Source organism: Alosa pseudoharengus, unplaced genomic scaffold (assembly GCF_046254945.1).
Source record: "Alosa pseudoharengus isolate Yale_2024_CS ecotype anadromous, Long Island Sound unplaced genomic scaffold, YU_APseudo_1.1 YU_APseudo_1.1_scf_23, whole genome shotgun sequence".
Classification (NCBI taxonomy): Eukaryota; Metazoa; Chordata; class Actinopteri; order Clupeiformes; family Clupeidae; genus Alosa; species Alosa pseudoharengus.
The window spans coordinates 25174360-25196723 of record NW_027468685.1 but is presented as its reverse complement, the minus strand read 5'-3'; the positions used below and the strand labels follow the sequence as shown (position 1 = coordinate 25196723).

The 22364-nt window shown below is 42.8% G+C and overlaps 1 long non-coding RNA gene across 1 annotated transcript; it reads left to right on the top strand.

Moving 5' to 3' along the window:
- Positions 1–2569: 2569 nt before the first annotated feature.
- On the top strand, positions 2570–21255 carry LOC143140213 (uncharacterized). The gene is made up of 2 exons (XR_012990582.1): positions 2570–2796; positions 20953–21255. It is a non-coding gene; the product is annotated as an uncharacterized LOC143140213 (long non-coding RNA).
- Positions 21256–22364: the final 1109 nt, after the last annotated feature.

The following is a 22364-nucleotide window of genomic DNA, read 5'->3' as shown; positions in this document are numbered from 1 at the left end:
GCACTGTAGCCTATATTCTCTAAGATAAACAAATGTATTCTTCAATAATTGTATGCATCAGAATTACAGTGGATTGTGCACACAAGCAGCACTTAGGCTTTATTGCTGACCCAAGTCTCCAAGGCCACCGTGGATATATGAAACTTTGCAAACAGCAAAAACAGAAAGGAAGGAGGCAGCAAAGCTAGGAGTTATTTTAGATGGACAAGAAGGTAGGCTAAATTGGTATGTTTGTCAAAATAATGTTTAAACATTAAAGTCATACGACAGTAGGCTATACTAAAACTAAAGGTAGCCTATTTGTAGCCTTTTTAGCACTTTATAAAGTTGACTAAATTATTAGGCTACTCTTTAGCTATAAACCTAAGAAACAGCTTCCTTGCACTTGTGTTTTCTGCTCAGATCAGGAGAAACATTTGGTAGGCTACAGTTTGGGACGATTTGCTCAGTGTGTGAGACTGATGTCATGCGCATAGCAGATAGAACTTGGTAGGCTAATGTAAAAATATAGTTACAGAAAACACATTGATGGCCTGGGGATCACGTGTAATAAACATAGGAGAAATGTCGGCGCAATCAGCACAAACGATTGGGTAGGCTATAGGCCTAGGTTTGGACATTGATGGAGGGCCTGGGTGATGAGCTAGCTTTTAACGACACAAATCAGCACAAACATAGCACAAACGATTGAGACCATTTTGGTGAGTTTTGGACATTGATGGGGGGCTGAGTGACGTCACACGTGTAACAAATAACGTGGAATATCTTAAAAAACATAGTAGCACAAATGTTACTTTTAACGGCACAAATGAGCACAAACGTAGCACAAACGATTAAGACTATTTTGGGGAAATTTGGACAAGTATGGGGGGCTGAGTGACGTCACTGGCCAGAAAAATGTAAAGTTGAATTACTTAAAACCCTTAACAGCACAAACGATCATTTTTACGGCACAAACGTAGCACAAACGAATAGCAGTGTTTTTAATCATTTTTGAGTAACATGGGGGGCCAGCTTCACGGAGGTCATTTTTTCTGTTAAAGATTGGCATGGAGACAATATGACATTTGTTATGTCGCCCCCTTTTGGCGCTAGGGGTTAGGGCGATATAACTGAAATAGTAGAAATTGCCCTCTCCTGACCTCAGCGCTTCACAACACAAGAGATTTATGAAATAATATTTTCAATTTATTAAATTTATACAAAATTCAGGGAGCATTAACAAACTTCAGGAGGGGGAAAGGCCAAAATAATAAACCAAACCCAAGTATCTAGAATTAAGGACTGGAATTAACTTACCTCAAAAACAAGAGATAAACTAACCTCACCCCCTAACTAACCAAAAACAGGAGAAAAATGACAAGGTAAAAGAAAATGGCACACAGCCTCCCTACAAAGCTTCCCAGAAAGGTTTAAGGCTAAACAGAAAGATACAAACACAAAACTAAAAAGCAAAACAGTTAGTCACCACAACTAACTATCAATGTAATAATCTTCTCAACAATCCAACCATGTAACAGCCACAACCAACAACTGTCTGAAGCAGGAGAGGAGAAGATCCATAGTGAAGAGGGCAGCCATGCTTTTATCCACTGCCTCGTTGTCTCTTCAGCCAATGGGAACAGATTTCACCAACGGGCCAATCTTCTTCTCCATGTGACCTTAATTGGAAGGTGCAGAGACACAGAGAGAACACAGCAACAGCATGCAACACAGACAGCATGCAACAAACCACAACCACAGTTCACACAAATGCAATTCACAAATATCAAGTTTAACAATTTGTGGTGTAGTGAACAACAAACAAATATATACGTCTTAGGACGTAACACATTGTTGCCTTTGTCGGTGTCCTTATGTGAAGTTGCAAAGGTAAACTTGCTCATCTTTACTTGCGTACGACTTCACACCAGTGCTTCAGGGCAGCCGTGGCCTACTGGTTAGCGCTTCGGACTTGTAACCTGGGTTGCCAGTTCGAACCCCGACCAGTAGGCACGCCTGAAGTGCCCTTGAGCAAGGCACCTAACCCCTCACTGCTCCCCGAGCTGTTGTTACAGGCAGCTCACTGCGCCGGGATTAGTGTGTGCTTCACCTCACTGTGTGTTCGCTGTGTGCTAAGTGTGTTTCACTAATTCACGGATTGGGATAAACGCAGAGACCAAATTTCCCTCACGGGATCAAAAGAGTATACATACTTATATGTGTAACAAACGGAACGGATAACGGCAACGAGAAGTTCCTCCGGACATGCAGTTGCGGGTGGCAGAAAGTGACTTCACTTAGAGGCTTGCGTATCCATCAAGGACGGACAAAGTGCAGCAGCCAGCCTGGACAGCACAATCGCACTGCTTCGGCAGGTCAGACGAAAGGGACCCAACGCCAGGTAGAAAACCATAGTGCGGAAGGACCCAGCAGTGCAGGAAGGGCGGCAGCAGAGGAGAGTGGGCAAGAGATGGAAGCAGCAAGTCTGGACAGAGGAAACACGGTCTCCACCGCAGCCACACAATCAGGAAGCAGCCCCAAGCCGCTAGAACAGCGCGGCAGAATCAAGTGGCCGAAGCCGAAAGAATGGGAGGTGTGGACCAATCTGGACAGAGACCTGAGTGGCATCCTGGAAAATGCCCTGCGAGGCAGAGTGGAGGACAAGCTAAGGGTATTCAGCAACATCTGCTTCCAGGAATGCAAGGACAGGTTTGGAGAAGGCATAGTGAAGAGAACCTTAGTCCCAGCTCAGAAAGGACGGAGAGAGAAACACATTGAGGAGCTCCAATGCAACAGGCGCCAGCTACGGAAAAGGTGCACTCTAAAAAATGCTGGGTTATTTTCTCAACCCAAACGCTGAGTTGAAACTGTTGGGTCATTGTGTGGGGTTGTTTTTACTCATGTTGGGTTATTTTCTGTAACCCAGCTTGTTGGGTTGATAGTTTAGGACAGCGCCCCTCCTCTCCCCCACCTGACGTGAGCACACTACCCAGCACCAGGGTAACTTTAAGACAGCTGCATAGTTATTTGAGAGTTCGTTCGTTATTCTTTCAACCGTCCATGCAGTCCAGAAGCTGTCAACATGCAGTGGAAATCAGGGGATTTTGGAAGGTATGTATCTGCTTTTAACTTTTTTATTATTATTATTCAGACGGATTTTAAAAGTCCACCCAGAGATACCCTTCGTGATATGAATGGATATTCTGCCTGCCAATTTCGTTCAGCCTAGCAGCTAAGCAGGTTAAGAATTGTGTCATTCAAGCCAGCTAACGTTAGCTAACATTAACTTACAATTACTGCTCATGTTAATGTTAAATCTACACAAAGACAGACTCTTAAAAACATAGTTCTGTGTTCACTGGGTATGAACTGCTGAACAGAAACAAAACAAACTTTTACAACAAACTAAAATTAGCATACCAACAGCTGGCTAGGTTAGCAGACGGTTGGTATGCTAACGTTAATTAAATGCTTCGTGGTAGTGCAGCATGTGTGTCAGCTAATGTATACAGTCTAAGTCAGTGTTTTTCAACCTTTTTTGTGCCACGGCACACTTTTGACACATAAAATGTCCCACGGCACACTAACATCCTGTGTGAAGAAAAAATAAACATACCATAGCCTAAAATTTCAAATAATACACAGATATGGCCTTATTATGGCTTCTATGCAAGACCTGCTCAATAAAACAAGCGCCCTCTGTTTCATTTGTAGGTGACTATATCTAATTTAATTGTTGTTATGAACTGGATATGTGATGATTCTGTGAATACTGGATATGGGGCCCCCGTTGTACAATGCCTGTATACCACAAATAGTGCAATCATACAATCAATGAGGGCATGTGGTTATAAATTATTTAATGCAACAATTGCTTTTCTGGACCAGTGAGTGACATTTGGGTAATTTTCTGGGGCACACCTGATGATCTCCCACGGCACACTAGTGTGCCCCGGCACAGTGGTTGAAAAACACTGGTCTAAGTAGTCTCTTCACACGTATGGTAATCATCATGCCAAACAACATATTAATTAATTCAGGGTAGCCTCATATTATAGCCATGTAACTTACTGGGTGGTTTTTGGTGGTAACATTAATGTTACAGACAACTTGAATTTAACTAACTGAATGTGTTAACATGAGCTAGCTAACGGTAAGTTAGAACTATCACTGCCACTAATGTTAATATTACTGAACGTATTTTGTCAGTGTAGACATCTCCATGAGGTGGTCATGGTTTCCGAGTGTGTTGCGCTAATATTTTGTCTCCGGATTTGTAATGTTTGTCAACATCATTCACTGATAATGGTTCGTGAAAGTCTTGATATAAAGTTCTGTCAATAGCAGTGATTAATTCACTCTTTTTCTTTCTTTGATTGACAGGACTGACCCCCAAATGGACCGTGGAATCTAGCTGTTTTCATGGAAGTAACTTATCACATGCTGATGCTGCTTTTAGAGTAGGCTATCCATTCAAAAATAAAGTAAACTGTGAAATAAATAATGATGTCGAACTGTTTTATTTCATTGCATGGCTATTTGTTGCCCATTTTCTCTCAATGCAACCCAAATACTGGGTTTAGAAAACCTGACAACTGGTAATTTGAACTAGCAGTTCTGTTGATATAACCCAGTGGTTTGGGTTGAATCTATACCCAATATACTGTGTGAATTTTACTCAACATTTATATAGTTATAACCCAGCACATTGGTTACCTTTACCCAGTCTATTGTGCCAATTTAACTAACGTTGTTTTGATATAACCCAGCGTTTTGGGTTAGAATCATACCCAATCTGCTGGGTTTAATAATGTACCCAGACCATTGGGTTAGGATAACTCAATGTGGTGTTGGTCCAATAGTTAACCAGCGGCTGGGTTATATTTGGGTTATTTTTAACCCAACATTTTTTAGAGTGTGGAGGAAAGCAACACCAGAGGAAAAGACAGGTCTCAAGCTCCTGTGGGATGACCTGAAACAGAGGCTTGCAAAGCTTCGCCGTGCAGACCGTATCAGGAGGCGTATGAAGACAAAGGAGGAGAGGAAAGCCTTTTTCAAAGACCCCTTCAGGTATGCCAGACAGCTGCTCGATGAGAAGCGAAGTGGCAAGTTGGATATTTCCAAAGATGATCTGGAAAGGTATGCAAGGAACCACTACACCGATGCAGCCAGAAAGACACCACTGGGCTCCCCAGGCTATATACCTTGTCCACCTCCACCAGGCATTGCCTTTGACACCTCTCCGCCAAGGCAGAGCGAGATTGCAGAAGTCCTCAGGAAAGCTAGGTCAGGCTCAGCACCTGGACCCAACGGCCTGTCCTATAAGTTCTTCAAGAACTGTCCACAAGTGACGGCAATCCTGTGGAAGCTCATGAGGGTGGTCTGGAAGAAGGGGTCCATCCCAGCTGAGTGGCAGCAGGCGGTCGGTGTCTTCATCCCCAAAGAGTTGAACTCCACTACCATCAGCCAGTTTAGGAGCATCGCGCTGCTAAATGTGGAAGGGAAACTGTTCTTCTCAGTCCTAGCAAGGAGAATGACCAACTTCTTGAAGGCCAATGGGTATGTAGACACAAGTTGCCAGGTTTCCCGGGATGCATCGAGCACTCAGCCATGATCTGGGACCAAATACAGCGAGCCAAGAGGGAGCGGAGTGACCTTCATGTGGTGTGGCTCGACCTGGCTAACGCATATGGCTCAGTTCCACACAAACTGATTGACTTCGCCTTGGAATTCTTCCATGTCCCAACGGCTATCAGCACCCTCATTGCGAAGTACTTCTACATGTGCTTTGCCCTAGAAGGCTTCACTACTGGGTGGCAACAATTAGAGGTTGAAATTGCGATGGGCTGCGCGATTTCTCCAATTCTATTTGTCGCTGCCTTTGAGATTATTCTCCGTGGAGCAAGACAGGTTGTGGGGGGCATGAAGCTACCATCCGGGGAAAGGCTTCCAGCTCTGAGATGTTACATGGATGATGTGACGAGCGTGTTACGAACAGCCCCATGTACAGCAAGACTCCTCAAGTGCCTAGATGAGCTCACTGAATGGGCAAGGATGAAAATCAAGCCAGCCAAGTCACGGAGCCTTTCAATTAGGAGAGGAGTGAGGACCGACAGGACCGTGTTCATGGCAGGTGGCGAGAAGATCCCCCTGCTGTCATAGCAGCCCATTAGGAGCTTGGGTAGAGAGTACACCGCTGACCTCTCAGACAGGCAGATGGGGAAGCTGGTGCAGAAACAGCTTTCACAAGGCCTGGCAAGGATCGACAGCTGCCAACTCCCTGTAAAACTTAAGCTATGGTGTTACCAGTTCACGCTATTCCAGCGCGTGATGTGGCCCCTCAAGGTGTGCGAAATCCCCACCACCACAGTCAGCAGGTTGGATGGCGTTGCCAATTCCTATATCAGGAAGTGGCTAGGCCTCCCCCGCTGCTTTTCCAAAGCTGGGCTCTTCGGCAGAAATGCACTTCAGCTTCCACTGAAGTCTGTGGGCCTCGGTTACAGACAAGAGAAGGCCCGGCTGGTGTTTGAGCTGAAGGACAGGGCGGAAGTGGAAGGCCCAGGCAGAGGTGGACCAGGCGGTTGGCCGGCTGCAACACAGAGAGGTCATGGGGAGAGTGCAGGAGGGCCGGGCTGGAGTTGGCTGGGGGGAACCAGTCAGGTTCTGGTCGAAGGCCTCAAGGGAGGAGAGGAAGAGAATGGTGGTTGAAGAAGTGACACGGGCAGAGCAGGAGCAGTACCTCGTCAAGGCTGTGTCTCAGGGCAAGCAGGGCGCATGGACCCGGTGGGAGGACACCATCCATAGGGTCATGATGTGGCAGGACATCTTGCAAGCCCCACAGGCTCGGCTCAGCTTCAGAGTGAGGGCAGCGTATGACACACTCCCTTGCCCTAAGAACTTGGCAATATGGTTTGGGAGCGAGGACAAATGCCCTCTATGTGGAACAGCCAACGCAGGACTCCAGCACATCCTGTCCGCGTGCAGAGTGGCACTTTCACAGGGGCGCCTCAGATGGCGCCACAATCAAGTCCTGAGAAAGCTTGCAGAACACCTGGAGACAAACAGAGCAACTGCCAACAGCTCAAACAGCCAACCCTCGCGCGTGTCCTTTGTCCGACCAGGAGAGAACCAGCAGAAGCCTCAAGGGGGCCAGTCAAGATCACTGCTGACCAGAGGTGGAAAGTAACAAAATACATTTACTCATTTTACTGTATTGAGTAGTTTTTTTGTGTATTTTGTATTTTTTAAGTAGTTTTTTAAATTAGTACTTTTATTTTTACTTGATTACGTTTTGAGTGAAGTACTGTACTTCGCTACATCACAAATCCCATGCGTTACTGAGTAAAAAAAAAAAAAGTTAAGACTAACGACAACCAAAAGGAAGGAGGGAAATTGCGCCCGGAACCACTAAAATGATCAGCATGTGGCATAGGGCATGAATCAAGTTGGCACCAAGTCTTTCTGAAAGAGATTGAGATGGAAGTGGATCACGAGATAGGCTACCTCAGATTACCTGTGTAACTGAGGAAGGTGTATTTTCCGCTCTTTCAATGGGTTGCCTCAGTTCTATTGCGGAGATATTCAAGCAGTTTAACACCATGGGATTTCGTGTTTTAACGTGTGTGCTCACCTTTCTTTGGAAAGAAGTTTATTAGCATCTGTTTCCCCTCATTTTCATCTCTCTTTTTGTCGTTTTTGCATTTGTTTTTTGGTAATCCGACTTGGTTTTCTTGGAGAAAGACATTGTACCAGCAGCACAACAACTAGCTGTCCACTACTAGCGATGCTCAACTATGTAAACAAAATGAGATACCTTATCAATCGTTGTGCAGGCGGACCAAACCATTTTGCACTTTAGCAAGGGAGAGTGACCTTAGACCTTGTCAAACTCATATAGTGGGCCAGATTTGTTGAAATGAAACCTCGTGGGGGGCTGTCATTGTCATGGTCATTATAATTTTAATTTTTCTGCATGGTTATCAGAGTGCTGTTTGATTATATCACTTATGAGCAAACAAGTACACAATAATGCTGTCATATACTGCTCTTTCTCTCTTGAAATGCCCTACTTCCATGTTAGTTTTTCTGCTAATTCCTTGCTGAGGATGGTTTGTAGTGCTAGGTTTAATCAATTTGTCATATCATAGAAATATTGCTTATAACACATTGTTGAAGACAACTGGATGTGAATTTCTTTTTTTTTTTTTTTTAATTTTCCCTTCCTACCAAAAATATCTGGGGTATGAAACCTGCTGGCGGGCCTGATGTTTGACACCCCTGCCTTATACAGTCTTCACTATTTTTTGTATACAAAATTTAGTCAGTCACTTTACATTTCGTTAATAATTTAATTTGGACATTAAAATATCCAGGTAAAATAAGATATACTCCAGACTTTTCAAGGGCCTTCTCCTCCATTGGGGCCCTGTAATCAGTCCCACTCTTCCCACAGTCCAAGGCCCTTGGATCTGCTGAACTCCTTTACAAATAGAGTTTCTCTCTGAAACTCAACATGGGCCTGCCTGCCTCAGATGCCTGTGATGACAGCTTTTCAGTTGTGCTGGATTACTGTTCACTGCAAAGTGAGCAAGGATGAGCACAACTAATTTTGAAAATCAACTGCTGCTCAAACTTAAAGGAGAACTCCGGCGATGTTTCACATACTGTAGATCTCCGTTTCAGCAGCCAGCAGCTAAGGTAGCCAGGCAGCTGCAGCGCTACACTCTGTGGGGCATGAACATGGGGGCTGACAAACATGCCCCCAGAATGTAGCGTGGAAGCTGCCTAGCTACTTTAGCTGCTGGCTGCAGCCACTAGAGCTGGGTAAAACCGATTGTTTTTTTGATTGTTTTTTTGATTGTTTTTTTTTTTTTTTCTTCCCCCCCCCCCCCCCCCCCCAAAAAAAAAAAAGTAACTAAGTAACTTTTACTTAAAGTACATTTTAAATTAACTACTTTTTACTTTTACTTGAGTACATTTTCAGATGGGTAATTTAACTTGTACTTGAATAATATTTCATCAAAGTATTGGTACTTTTACTTGAGTACAATATGTTAGTACTTTTTCCACCTCTGCTGCTGACTCCTGGAAAGGCGTGGGAGATGCGCGTGGACCTGGACAAGCAGCTTGTCTTTCCCAGTGAGATTGTGGACACAACCCTGAGGCCAGACATTGTCATGTGGTCCACAGCCGCCAAGCGAGTCCTCATAATTGAGCTGATCGTTCCGTGGGAAGAGGGCATACCAGCTGCCCATGAGCTGAAACGGGACAAATACACGGAGCTGGCAATGGAGTGCAAGGAGGCAGGCTGGGCAGCATCCATCCACCCAGTGGAGGTTGGGTGCAGGGGCTTTGTAGGCCGGTCAGTGATGCAGCTCCTCCGTGCCACAGGAACATCAGGGGCAAGGCTGCAGCGAGCAGTCAAAGAGCTGGCAGAAGAGGCTGAGAAAGCTAGCTTTTGGTTGTGGGTAAGGAGGAAGGATGGCAGATGGGGTCAGACACCCAAGTAGGGTCAGATGCAGGGAGTGGTAGGGAGACGTCCCTGACAAGCCACTTGCCCCCCCACCTGGAGATGTACTGGCTAGGGGGCGAAACATCGGTGATAGGTGGAACCAGCTGACGACCTTGCATCTGACCCGAAGGGCACCGGAGGAGGTGCGACAGGCATAAGGCCAAGCAGGAAATACCATCATGAACCTGTATACTGAACTGATACTTATACTTACTTATACTTCAGACCAGAGCTGATTCTTCAGCAATAGCCGTCACTGAAAAGCTGTGAGTGTCGTTGAACACAGCTGTTCTCACATTAGCTGATTGCGATAAACATAAACCAGAGACATAGAAAAGAGAATTGCGACACTCTTTGAAGTCGCCGCCACGCGGTCACTTGGTTCACGTACGCTTCAACAGTTCCAAACAGCTCTTTGCGTGTAGTGTTATTTCAATGGGATAGACAGAAGCAAGTGCGTTATTGGACGGAAAACATTACAACAAAACAAAAACGAGTGTTATTACGTGTTAGCATGCTTACATTATAGTGTCAATTACATATTGCGAGTATAATTGGTCTGCAACATCGATCTAAAATATGTTCTTTGGTAGTTCTAACATTGAACGTTTGTTTCCTTGCTGGACATAAGCTGTTATTGGATTCCTACATTAGCCTGTATCACGCTACATATACTTTACTTACATTGTCAAAACGTAGGCTATGCATTTTGTATTCTTTTTGTGGGTGGACATTAGATCCAGTGTCCTTCTCAGTTCGTTTGGTGAGATGAAGATGAAGGTGCCCAGACCCCCCCCCCCCCCCAAATCTACAGCTTTGATCATAGACTAGCAATAAACGTCTATCAAATACATAAATAGCATTCAGTAGCCTAACAGCTTACATTTTAAAAGTTTCATCAATGCATTAAATCTGTTCAGTTCTTTTAGAGAAATAGCATAAAGGTGGCCACCACAAAGCCTTGGTAGTAACATTTTAAGACTAGCCATAAACATGTCAAAAACACATAGGCTAAATAAGAATCAATAACAACTTAAATGTGAAAAGTTTGATCAATACTGCAAGACACCCACTGTTTCAATAACACACTAAGCAATAAGCAATCAACTGTTTCAATAAAATACTTATAGCCTAACTTGTATTTCAGCCGGCTGGTGAGACTACAGCATGAAAAGGATGACTGATACATGTTAGGTTTTCAATAGAATTTTTATTACGTTTTCAATGTGTGTTTAAAACAAGAACAAGAACAAATGCAAAAAAGACTGGGAAGAAGGTATGGTGACACTGCAACATAAAAGGGAGGTCTGACACTTTTTTAGGTTTTCAAAAAATAAAAAGATTTCAGTTTCCAAAGTTTCACATAATTGTGTGTTAACTACACAAAAAACACTATGTGGAAGGGGTGGATAGCTCTCCATATACTCTGTACACCTATAAGAGGGACATGGTGACATTCTTGTCTTTCTTAATAAAGTATCTATCTATCTATCTATCTATCTGGTAAGGAGGATGCAACACATTTGGCTGGAGTCAGGAGTGTTATGGGAGGTGTGGAAGATGCTGGATCAACACAACTCCCTTTGTGTAAGGGCCCCATTGTGTGGACCTCAAACATAAAAAATGATCTTATCTGTCCATTCCAGTCATATATCGCACACCCTTCTTGTCCTCTGCATCCTTGGTCCTGGATAAGCAGAACAGGCACAGTGGAGAATGAAGGGAGAGAACAGAGCAGGTAACACTCAGTGACAACACATTAAGTAAGTAGCAGAAACCTAACGAAGAGGCCAGCAAGAGTTTTACATAGGCTACCCATACACAGCCAACCATTTGCAAGGCTGGTTGGGGGTGCACCAAGTCCACACAAAAACTATAACAATAACAACATGAAGAATGATTTTGTTGGGGATTACTTTCAGAGTGATCTATGCCCTATCAACCTGACTACACTTTTCAGTTATCCAAAAAACGACAATTGTCCTACTTACAAAGATCACTGACCTAATGAAAGGCAATGCCCTCTTGTCACGTCAGTCACTTCCATGCAAACTTGACAAATTACTTGGCAGACAAAGCAATCAAAATTATTACACCAAGAACACCAACACGAAATGTAAAATTACTGAAAACGAAATGAACTAACCTGAAATCGATTATCAGTTGGAGCAAAAACTTCTACTGTAGGCTACTATACAGACGCCACTGTCCCACGACCACGCTCGTGCCACACTCGCCTACCGCTTGTGCCACTGTCCCGTTTGGAACAGTGATAGTGGCACAGGACTGGGCTGGCAAGGGACACAAGAGCCACGCACCAGTAACAACAACAATAACTTATAATAGTCTAGGTTTTGCTCCTACTGCTTCCCCTGAAATTCATAACTGAAATGCCCTCGTTCACGAGTCGTGGACACTAGCCTACTTCATGTCATGTTCAGGCCACGGTTCAGTTCATAACGCCATAAAATTCGCCATCTAGCAAGCTAATCTATATCAGGTTTAAAGACAATAATCACATTAATTTGCTCCATTTTTTACCAGAAGAGCGTTAATCACAAACCCATTGATAACCAGCACATCTGAATATAGAGTTGCCATGCTGAATGAAAAGTATTTTTTCAAGATACAGTTTGTGTTCCCACTCATTGCATGTCTAGCGTTAACACTATGGGCTGTATTTTGCACTCTGGCGCATGGCGTAAAACTCGTTTTTCACCTGCGCAAAGTTTAATTCGGTATTTTGCACGTTTATTTTTTAAACGATGCGCCCAGGGGTGTGGCAATTAACAACCTAGGGAGGGGCCTGGCGCATTGTCTAAAATTCGCTATTGTACACCTGGTCAGAAGTCTATGGCGAGTTGTTTATATGTTATTTTAAGAGCACGTTGTCAACAGCCATATTGGCAGGTGCACGCACCATCCTTCTATCATTCATTAACGCACACCAGTGCACGTCCATGCAAAACATTACAAATTGCACGATTGCAATGGGAAACATAATTGGAATAAAGATATTACGAAATACTGTACATCTCATGATGAGTAGTTATTCACCATCATTTGCAAATTGGTAATGACGGTTAAAAGTGATTAGGGGAGAGGCGAGAGACACTTATGGAGCACAGCTGAAGACGCACTGTCACAAGATATAAGCAACTCCTCTGCAGGATAAATGTTGTTTTGTTCAGTCATTTGAGCAATATTTGGTTAAGTGTTGCTTTTTCAGCCTATGTTTTCAATGGTAACCCATTGTCAGTCAATAGTGAAAGTAACTGCATATAACTGTCTTGACTGACACCTTGGTGAAGTTAGTTTCACTTTGCCAATGAGTTCAAATACTGTAATAGACGAGTGCAAATGCGTGAAGGCTATGCTAGGTTTTAGTAAAGCATGATTTAGTGGAATGACTATTCCATACGGTCTCGCAAGCAGCCTCCTATGATTGTTCCTTGTATTGCATCATGAGCCATCACTGCGCCTATTGCATTCTACTGTTGTTAGCCTTAAATGAACCATATGTAAGATTGTGGCCAAAACTGGTACTGCAATCACTTTGAAAATTACTGTAGAGCGGTGTATCCCCCTCGAGGTTGCCAACACGGATGCCGAAACATTACTGACTTTGTGATTAGTAGATAGGTGGAGGGTGGCGCATCAGGCCAAAACACAACATGACATGACAAAAAAAAAACATCAACATCAGTTGAGGGCTGCAACTTCACTTTTTAAATGACAATATCCTGGCCGGACTACTGTTGTCAGTGATATAAGTATTTGAAATGAACATGATTTCTTAATGTCTAGTGACTTATCAGGGCCATTTTATGATTAATTGAAATAGATTTCTTATATACGGTTCCTTTAAACCTAGCTCAGTCATTATGTTATACCACATCGCCCTCCATTAGAAGTGCAATGAGCTGCATTGAGCATAATAAACTGCATTTAGAATTCCAAATCCATATTTCTAGATATTTTGGTAAAACTTTAACTTTAAAGTAATACAATAGTAGTGTAATGCCTTACAATTCAGATACAGTAATATTATAATGTAACAAATTACTTTGAAATGACAGTGATTAGTAATACATAATACATTACGATTTTGAAGTAACTTTCCCAACACTGATGACAACCATCACTTTCTATGTGTGTGTGTGTGTGTGTGTGTGTGTGGAGGGTCAATCAAATTCTATGATTGCCACTGATGTGAATGATCTCACAAATCACACAAACCAAATCAAATTTTTACAAATCGCAAAAGTATCGAAATCGAGATTCTTCACTTAGTATTGGTATTGAAACAATAATGTTGGTATTGTGACAACAGGAGTTGGGGATGTGTCCCTACCAAAGCTGAGACCAAACCTACACCCTTGCAGTGGTGTTCATATTGATGTTACCCTCCTCCATGGGATGACATAAAGAGTTTCCTTTTTGTCCGTAATTATCTTAATCCCCAGTATAACTGACCTCAATCCCCACTATAACAGGCTCAACATACTTGCCCCCCACCTTAAGCTTGTGTGTGTGGTGAGCATATGAAATGACTGCCATGCATCACCCAGGTGGGTACTGGACATTGGTTGTGGTGGTAAGGTTGAGGTGAGGGAGGTTTTTCCTTCTTCGCTGTGAACCACTTTGGGTATCAAGATAAAGTTCCAGTTGCCTTTTGAATCACTGTGTGGTGTGTGCCCCTACAGAACTACAGTAATGCTAGTATTTGATAGGAACCAACCAACTAGCCTGGCTAACATCAGACCTCATCTCATTGAGATGGGGTCTGGGAACTACACGTTCATTTTCTCGTATTTGAAACGTGGTTTACGAATACCCAGAGCCGTTTATTGGGCATTACGGATGTCTACAAATGCGTCTGTATAGCTCAACCGCTTCTGTGTATCATCATCATCGTCTTGCTGTCCCCCATCCGCTCTGTGATTGGTTCCTGAGGTGAAAACGAGGTCCATGCAGCCTGAATAAAATTGCGCGCAAGGCAATTGGGAAAACCCAGGCTAGAAACCAACAGCAATGCGCAGAATATCTGACGGTTGTTGTGGGGAGCTGCTTCTGTTTTAAAAGCAAAGCCATGTTATTAATGAATTCATCACCATGTGTCTCCTTTTTAATCGCTCTCCTTTTTCATATTTTCCTGCATTCTCTTCGCATCTTCCCATCTGTGTGTGTGTGTGTGTGTGTGTGTGTATGTGTATGTGATTGGTATATGTAGCAATGGAGCCAGAGCCACTATGGCAACAGTTAATGGTTCTGCCTCGGTGACACAGGCGGCTGGTTTTTGAAGGGGCTGCGGCGGCTCATCTGTTTTGACTGGCTTTTCGTGTTGGTGCCGCTTTCACTTATGCACAGGGGGCTGTTTTCATGCTGTAAAACAGATCATTTACTCCCTCAACCCTAACCAACCCCCCCCCCCCCATCCACCAACCCTCCACCCACCCACCTCTCCACCACCGAGTTCGCTGGCCTGAAAGAGGTAATAAGGTGCCTGCGGAGGGCACAGAGAGGGGCATGGATCAGCGCCTACACCACACAGAGGGTGGCACTGTGAAACTGCAGCATAATGGGTTGTGGGGAAACACCTGTGGGTGTCTGCAACTCTCTCTTTTTTTATTTTTTTCACTCTGGTCTTGCCTCTTGTGTGCCAATTACAGTCCAGATAATTCAGTGGACTACAGTCAACAGCAGAGCTCAAGCCATTAACAAAGCTGGGAAAGTTCATGTTTCTGCATTACCCGCTTCAATACGGATGTGATTAAAACCAGAACAAGCAGAGGCAGTTTGTGCTCAAAGTTTAAACATCGTAATAGTCTTCTCTCTTGGCCACCGTGTCCTCGTTTTGAAACTAGCTGCCGTTAATTCCTGAAGCATCTCGGAGAAAATGTCTAGAAATCACTCCAAAAGCCCACTGATGCAAAACTGAGTGGAACGTTGTTGTGCAAATGAGGGGTGAATGTGTCATGCAGTTGGCCTCCTTATAGAATGTTGCCCTTGAGGTGGCAAAGTCTGAACTCTGAGCACCGATAACACAGACATCTCCTCACAGACATGGCAGAGGCTTGATAAGAGGCAGCAGTGAGATGCGCTAGAATCTCACAGGGGAATACACCACTGCATACCTGTCTGTCAAACGCTCCATCGCACTGATGTGACCAGGGCAAAACTTGGCTACATAAACACACACACACACACACAAATGCACACACACAAATAAATGTTTCATTAACAGTGGAAAAGAAGGTAGTGATTGATGTTGATAGAGCTGACTGAGAGGCTATAATAAAAGAGGCAGTATTACATTATCTAATGTTAGTCATTTATGAGAACTGAGGCAAACTCTGTACAGTATAGTTTAAGGGAGGAAACATTTTATTACCACTATTTTTCTCTTCACTTTCTTTTTGTCGCTCTCTTTCTTTCATACCCCCTTCCCACACATGCACGCCCATGAACAGCACATCATCTCCAGCTCTCCCACCCACCACGACCCACAGGCAGTGTGGCAGAGACAGGCCTCAGCACAAATTGCACAGTATATGCTGACAAATCACAGGATCACAGGATGAAAGACCACCGGGAGAGAGATTTCTAAGTGTTATTCTAGCTCTCTCATCTCTTCTCTAACATCTTCCTGGATGTAGGCATTAATGTTCCCATGATACTGCCTGCTAACTATGATGTGATAGAAGGATTTTACAGGATAACAGCGAAATTAGGATCCCTGATGTTTAATGTGTAAAACATTAGTAGTGAAAGCTGTTAAAATCTAAATGCAACTCTGCCTGGTTAATTTTTCCTTTCTGCATATGGAAATATATGACAAGTGTTATGTAACAAGGGAAAGCAACAGTGTAAGTACCAACAGTTAGAGTAATGACAATGGTGTATACGTTACCTTGTGGTGGTATTTTCAAGGGCCATGGAATACGATTGTGATAACCATGCTCCATCTTCCTTTATGATTATGAGATGATATATATACCGGTATATATATACATGCATAGCTTAAGTTCCCAGCCGAAGTCAGACTTGAAGAAACATCAGTTCAGCATGTACTTCATACCAATTCTTACCATTAGTGTAGCGCAGAGTAGATGGTCTGAATTTGATCAGGGAGTAAATGGCAAGGGCAAGTGAGGTCTCCAGTGAGCAACAGAACAAAGAGAAGCAGTTGGACTGCAGACATTTCATGGGAAGCCATAGCAGTGTTTCAAGGGCAACCTGGAAGGCTTGTGTGCTTTTTTTTCTGAAAGAAACACTCCAGAGCTTTGGAGTTGGCCGATGTAAAAATAGGCTGTAAATTGTCAGGCTTGGTTTCATTGAGTGCCTTCACTGGTTGTGCAATCTCCATCTCCTATAATGCTTAATCCCATGCAAGGACCCATGCCAGACTTCTTTGTCTCTCTTTCAGAAACCCCCCTCTGCTTAAAATGAATAGACATCGCCTGTGCTATAGAGCCCACAGACAGAGAGGGTTGCTCGTGTGTGTGTGTGTGTGTGTGCGTCTCTATGTGTGTGTGGATGTGTGCCTGTATGTGTGTGTGGGAGTAGGGTGCTGGGAAATTAAGCTTTATCTTCTGTCTAAAGAAACCTGCTTTGTCAAAATGCATTAGTTTGTCGAGTGGGGATGTAGGTGGCACAAATGGCAGTGCTCGTTATCGGCAACGAGGCAAGTAAATAACGTGCCGCCTTGCCACAAATCTACTGGGTGTTCTGGTCTCGCATGGAGGGACACAAAACAGGACAGCAAAGGAAACTTTTACTGATCTCTTCATTAAATCTGCCACCACAGGGTGATGTGGCAAATTTACATGCCGCATAGCAACATGGTCTTGGGACCATCGTTCTTTTATAACTGAAGGACCTGAGTTATTCTGTATTGTCGAGGTATTGTAATGAAATGAAGGAATGTTAACAACTGACGACACAGGACAAGTATATCAATTTAGGATTCTGACGTTTTGTTAATATCAACATATCATATCGAAAACGTCTTTGATCTCCAATTGTATTTTTTTTGTGTTACTCACATATAAAGATGTTTAAAATTTCAAGGCAAATCAGCTCAGGAAGGATCTTATTAGGAACTGCACGATATGCCATCTGCAACACTTCATCTAACAGCGTATTGCTTCCCAATGAACACAATCATGAGGACCTTTCATTCTTGTCCTCAAGTGTTTCGTTTTAACACCCTCTAGGACTAATGAGAGGTCACAAGAACTAATCCAAGGACACGTTCGATCACTGCAAGCATCCTGGGGATGGACTAATGCTAGTTAAAAGGTCATCTCTCTGGATCAAGATGTAAAACACGTTAATCACTAAAGACTATGGTCAAGGATATGGAACATTCTATTTACTGCTTCACTAATCAATGTTGGATTTTTTTCACACTGTTTGTTCTATGCTGTGTTCAGTCAATTCATCACAATTCACCATATTGTTCAAATGTCAAACCACTGACTACTTCATACATAAGGGCATACACACACAAACACAAACACACCCACACACAAATCCACACACACACACACACACACAGTATTGGCAAAGTGAGCAATTTTCTTCTTGTTTTTCATTTTCAAAATGCCTCTCTCGACCACACTTTGACTGAAATGCATTCTGATGCCACTAGAGCTTGTATGGCTCTACCCCATCCCCTCGCTTGATTGTGTGTGTGTGTGTGTGTACGTGTACGTGTGTGCGCATGCGTGTGTGTGTGTGTGCGCGAGTGTGTGTGTGTACATGTGTGTGTGTGCATGTGTGTGTGAATGTGTGTGCGTGTGTGTGTGCAGCTCAGCTCTGTACTGCCTGCGTCTTCAGCAGAAGTGAGCTGCTGTCTCTCTGCAGGGTCTTGACACTGACTCTGGATGAAGCCCCCTCTCTCCACTGCACATATGGCCTTTTATTTGATGTGGCAGCCAGTCTTTTGGCTCCGACCAGCCATTCAAGGTTGTGCACAGCGTCTAAAAACCAGCAGCGATCGGCGAGGGCGGTCTGATCCGCCATCGCTTTGGTGTTTACATGATTAAATGGAGCACCGTTATCTTTTAACAAAAAAACTTGCTCTGCTGTGATCTTTGTGTACATGGCATTGGGCATTAGAATCAAAATTTGTTATCACACAGCCGGTAAAATTTTTTTCATGTTTGTATCCACATATATAACATCTAAGGTTTTAATGCCTCAGTGAAAACAGTGCTCCTATCATTCCTTGACCTTGAGTAAGTATTGTTATTGTTTATAGATATTTACAGTATAGGTGGATTTGTATGTAGAATCAGGGAGTTTGATTATTAGCAACAATGTAAAATAATGAGACATTTAATTAAATGAAAATGTACAGAAATACAATAATACAATCAATACACGGGTTTCCTGTTTACCAACAAAACTAGATGTGCGCGCAGCCGTGAGGCAGAAGACGCTTGGTGGCCGTCCACAATGTTATAAACTTAACCTAAATAGTCGGCTGCTGTAAGCTACAATCGGATTTTTTTGTATACCCCTGTTGTCTCAATGATAATAACATCTCATTTCAGACTATATTTCAAAGTTTGACGTTCATTTGGATTATTAATATAACATCGTATTTTGTCATTTTTGGCGAAGACATGCATTCCGTTAGGGATATTGAACATATTTAACATTCTCTAACCATCGTGATTTCGAATTGGTGCCGTTTTCAGCACAAAAACTAATTTTATTATTTTGCTCTTTTGCATTGCTCTATGCTGTTCTGTGGTGCTTTCTGCCTCTTGGTTGCGCACGCATGTTTTCGTGACGTTCCATAGAAATCCATGTATACAGAAGCACATTCACTTCAACTACAACAAGCAGATTTTCTTGAGAGAGCCAAGCAACATAAATTGTAGCAGAATCACAAAACATACAGTTAGTACCTCTCACTTTGACCTTAAGACACCAGAGGTCAACATAATTTCAGTGCAACAAGTAATCCAAGCCTTACAATCCTAATGGCCATATTTGTTAACAGCTATGTGTCATTTGGTCATCTTTGTCATTATTATGACCGCCGCTAGCGAAGCTAGCGAAGTGGTCATATAGGGATTGTCAAAGTTTTTTTTTTTTTTTTCCCGTCATCTACTTCCTGAAATTTTGGTCAACGATACCCGGGGCACCGAAACACCGGGGCACATGAAATTTGGTGGGAATTTCGTTTGGTCCCCGGGGGCCACTCCCCCTCCGCGCTGGGCCCCCCGAAACCCAAAAAATTCAGTTTTTCCTGAATAACTACCTGAACCGTGGCACCGAGGATGAAGAAATTTTTATGGTATGTTGGTCTCAAGGGCCCACATCAACTTAGCCCATAATCACTCATTTGTGATTTGCACCCCCCCGGTAAAAAATGAAAATGCAATATCATTCTGCTTTAATCGCCCCTCTCTTCAGTAAAGACGTTCAGAACTGCACCAAATTTTATGTGTATGATTAACCTGACATTCTCTGGGGGTATGCCAAGTTTCGTAGAATTTCATCCATGGGGGGGTCTAAAAAATTAAGTTATGTGTACATTTAGTGACTCTACACTCATTGGCCTGTATGGTGGTGCACACATATACACATGCACACACACACACAGGCACCCACATACTATCGGTATTAGAACGGCCGATACATAATTACAAATTCAGTAGGATTAAAAGAAAGCCAAAATAAATATTCATCATCATCATCATGGCTGCATTTCCAGTAGTGGCGATAAGTAGTCGTTTGTCCACTAGATGGCGCATCGTTGCAGTGAGACGTAATTTTGTTGGAAGTTAATCTAAAGTGGGTTGGAAAGACACTATGCTTCCTACAAGGACAAGACTGTAGGCTACAGTAAGTTTACCGCAGAGAACGTCTAAGGGTAGGATGATTTCTGCATGACATGTAATTCCCATTTCCTCTTGAAGCCGAAATAAATCTGAGAATGTTTATCGGACATGCTTGTTTTTTACTGCAGGTAGGCTACGTTAATCCTATCAATAGCAGAACGTAGGTAAAATAATGTTACCGTTAGCATGGTTGAGTGATGGAGGCCAATTTGATTATTGATGTATTTGTAGAAAACCATAAATGCGTTTATAGGCTACCAAGCAAATCGATAACAGCACTAATTGTATCTTTCGACTGTCATCTCATTTGCTTATGACCATAACCTAGGCTACTAACAGGAGCTAAGTGAGTTAGCCACAACACGTTCGCTACGTGATGGTTTTTTAATGGAAAATATATAGGCTACCTGAAAGATAACCTGTCTATGATCCCGTGATGATCTACATCTCCATTTAAACCAGATGTTTTAGAGCGCACGTTGAGATGTATTCAGGGCAGGGCTGTACCAAAGATCCTTAATATACATAAGAACATAATTGTAATTCATGATGTTTTTTTTTTTTTTTTTACTTTGCGTGGTGTTGTCTCTGTTTTAGGTGCTGTAAATGCTGGCCATATGACTTCAACCTTCATCCAACCAAACGAAGAGATCCTGCTTTTCTACACTCCATTCAGGATGTTAGTTAATTCAAAGACAATAACAGTATTTAGTTTTGTAAATGCTTAACTACCACTCAATGCAGGACACATCTACTGGCAGTTGATGGAGGGGGTTTAGGGCAGTTGTGCTATTCTTTTCCTTGTGGGTAGACTGCAGAATGTGGCTATGTATGCAGGTGTTAAATTGTGGGATTTGTTGAAAATGTGAATTTCAAATAAAACCATACCATTCAAAGTTAGCCTCACACACTTTATACCCTCCTTTCCTCAGGTTTACTTGTTTGGATCGGATGGACAAGTCGGCACTCCTTATATTAACAAGCTACCTCTTTCTTCTACTAGTTCAATAATATGGTATCTGAAAGAGAAATGCCAGTGTTCATCATATTTTTAGCCTTATGTCAATGAAAAAATAAGTGGTGTATTTCCATTGTAATTTGCGTGGGTAGTAGGCCTAAAGATATGGCCGTGTGGCGGCGCTGTGGGATACATCGATTGGCGCTACTTTATCAAACATCAGAGGTAAGGCTAATTGAGAAAGCAGACGTCTGGTTAGGTGTGCTAGTTAGCAACTTGTTAACCAGGGGCACGTTTCCCATAACCATAGTTGCTAACTAAGTTAGCTACTTTGTTGGTTACAATGCAAACTATGGTTTTGGGAAACGCACCCCTGGCTGTCCAGATTATTATGTGATATGACCTACTTGTTAAACAATAATATGCAATACTATAGTACAGTGGTTCTCAAATGGGGGTACGTGAGATTTTAAAATATACAAATAATTTGCAATAAATGTAGTCATGGATTACTATCCAAATGTTTGAATTTTGTATGTGTTTATTAGTTCCAAAGTTTAATAAATTAGACACTGATGGCACAGTGCTCTGTTTTAAATCTTTTTTTTCTCAACCAAAAATGCTTTGCGCTGGTTAGGGGGAAGGCTACTTGGCTGAAAAAATATTTCACAGGGGGGTACATCACTGAAAAAAGGTTGAGAAACCACTGCCCTAGTTTATGTGTATGGCCGTCTGTGATCAACATCGAAGTGGTAAGCAACGGTAACTTATTCCAGAGAACCTTCGGCTACTTAGTAGATCGCGTGCCATTGGGTTACAGAAACAGACAGACAAGTGGCCAACAAAGTCGTTTTTCTCATTAACTGTTCATCTGAAAAACGCCATGTCGTTGTCAGAATGTAAGGAACACATGTGAATTACAGAAAATGCATTAAAATGCCCAATCTCGAGCTGTATAATTAAGGGCTGGGGCATAATCCGAGAAAAAATGATTTCTTCCATAGGGCCACAGTGTAAAGAATCTCTCGCTAGTCTCCTAAAAAGGCGTGGC